Genomic DNA, 2,662 nt, shown 5'->3' with positions numbered 1-2,662 from the left:
CTTAAAATCAATTACCTTGTGTGCTCTTGCTACGGTAGGTTGTTTGTCTGGGGGTTTACATTTCCCCAGTTACTGCAATAAGGAATAATTTTAATAGCTTTAACCTCAGAATACTTTCAGGCGAGTCTGCTCCAGAAAAGAGAGTTTAACCCTGGTCTCTGGATTTGTAGGTTATTTCCATGACCTCAAAACTCCATTCTTGTTTCTGTGGCACTGAATATTTGTGTTCTTTCATTCAAGTCTCTGTGTAGCAAATTCCTGGAGGAACTGAGAAACCATTACAAACCTCTCTACTCTCCCTCCCAAGCACAAAGGAGCACAGCCCTGACCTGCTTTTGCTGATAGGAAACCAAGTCTGAAATGCAGGCAGAAACACCATCCACATGCAGTTTTATCACACAGGGGAATAAAGGAAAAAAGTCCGACTCACAGCAAGCGTTAATCCCATCACTTAATAGGCTTCTGGCAGATGCACAGGTAACAAGGTGATGGGCACCATCTAAATGCCTGAATAGAATAATCTGTGTGACGAGGGAAGGCTGTGTTGTCCCACCTTGGCTTAAGTGCCTTGCAAACAAACCGCTCCTGAAATTAATCTCTTTATTTGAGCCAAGCTGCAGCTTGCACTGGGATCTGTTCATTGCGGTGAGCTCCAAAGAAAAGATATTCTGGCATGGGATGCTCACGAAGAGAGACCTGCCTCCAGTTTTCATCAGGTGTTGGACAGGTTTTAAGTTCAGGGAGAAAGGATTTAGCTGAAGTTAGAAGCCGGTCTTTGTTGTGGGAGCTGTTGACAATGTCTCCATATGAGTTTTCTCGCCATGTCGGCTCCCAAAGAAAAGCTTCTGTCCATGATAATCAGGGTTTATTAAAGAAAGCCAGGGGAAAAAAAAAAAAAAATCTTTAGCTGAGATTAAAGGGATTGTGTAGCTGCACTTGGTGCTGAATCGCTGCGTGCTGGCTCCGTCGCTGGGCGTCTGCCTCGTCAGCATCTGTGCACGGCCTCCCGCATCCCGGGAAATAAATAGCCATGCCTGAGCGGAGTAAAAGTAAACAGAGGAGAGTGCCGCCTGATTAACGCTGGGCTTCATTAACCTCCCAGCCCGTGTCATTGGCATTGCCCAGGAGTCCTGGGTGCTGCTGGCTTCCTCCTAGCCTGGTGCTGCATGGTGGAGGACTCACTTAGCCCGTCCCACCAGCCACTGGGACCCCGGGGTGGTACCAGACCTGCTCTTCAGGAGGAGGTGGTGGATTTTTTCCCCCTCCCAGTGCTATTTTTTGGCACGTTTTGGTCCTGTTCTAGATTTCAACATGTACTTTTGCTCTGAGCCCCTGGCTGGAGCTGGACCCAGGGCAGGTTTTCTTCCATGGCTCTCATGTGTGACCCCTCTTTGCTGCTGACCTTGCAGTGTCCCTGCTGCCAACGTGTGGCTGTGGCAAGGGACCTGGTGATGTGAATCTGTCTACCACCTTTGATGGCAGGAGGGTTGTGTGTGTGTGTCAGCCAAATGGAGAGATGCTGTCGTCTCCCCTGTTCACCCAGTGACATGTTCCTTTCAGGTACTGTCATTGCAGTGGGGTAGATTTGTGCCAGTGTGCAGTACAGCGACATGACCATGGCTTTCATGAGACTGTCAATCAAAACCGAATGCCCCAGCTCTCTCTTTCCCCTCTCCCTGTACACTTCTTCCCGAGTCTTTCCCTCCCTCTCAATTCACAGACCAGTCCTTTGTGGCCTCTTTATTCCTGATTTATTCCTGCTTCCTCAGCCATAGTGTATCCTTTTTGACTTCATCTCCTTGAAACCTGCTGCATTTTGAGGATGTAGTCAGCATTCCCTAGCTTTCCCATCTAATAACAGCCACCAGCTGAGTTAAAAGGAGTTAGGAAAGTCTCTTCCTCTTAGGCTTTTTTGCATCCAAACTTTTCTTGTGCAGTGCCCCACCTATTTACCATAGGGTTGCATGTTGTAGAGTCTTGGGATCGTGTCCTGGAGAGCCCTGAGCAGAACCAAGCTGCATCCTCCAACTCAGTGGTCTCTAACCTTTGCTGGAAGTGGTCAATAACAGTAAAAAAGTAACCACATTGTAGAGTGGCATCATAACTTGCGGTGCTTCAGGAGGAAACCAGTCCTTAAACTAAACAGTGGGCATTCAAAGGGTCTTATGGGACATGTGTTCTTTGCAAGTCATGGAGATGCTAGTTCCACAGGCAAGAGAGTGGTGTGAGACCTTATGTGGAAGCTGACTCCGAGACCTTCCTCTGACCATGGATGGAACCCTGTCTGAAACAGCTGGATTTGTGAGAAGGCTTCCTCTGCTTTGTTTTCATGTCCAGATTAGGTTCAAACATGGTGTAGCTCCAGTTCTGAAAAAAGGAATGATATCTTGCTTCGGGTTTGCTGCGTGTCATGAAGGTTGCATAGCACAACAGCCTGACCTTGGTCAGAGAAGGAGGTAGGCAGTGCCTTGGCTTTTTTATGCTGTGGGGCGATGAAGACACTCACCCAGGAGGTCCAGCCTTGAGGAAAAGCTTTGTATTGTTATGATCTGTGGCATTCCCTCAGTGTCACCGCTGCATGTGAAGGGTGTAGCAGAGCAGGGGGACAGCTGCTTCTGACAGAGGGAGAAAAAGCAGGACTGCTTTCTACTGAAAGGTCTTT

Source organism: Charadrius vociferus, unplaced genomic scaffold, assembly GCF_000708025.1.
Source record: "Charadrius vociferus isolate BGI_N301 unplaced genomic scaffold, ASM70802v2 scaffold32, whole genome shotgun sequence".
Taxonomy (NCBI): Eukaryota; Metazoa; Chordata; class Aves; order Charadriiformes; family Charadriidae; genus Charadrius; species Charadrius vociferus.
This window is presented reverse-complemented; position numbering follows the sequence as displayed.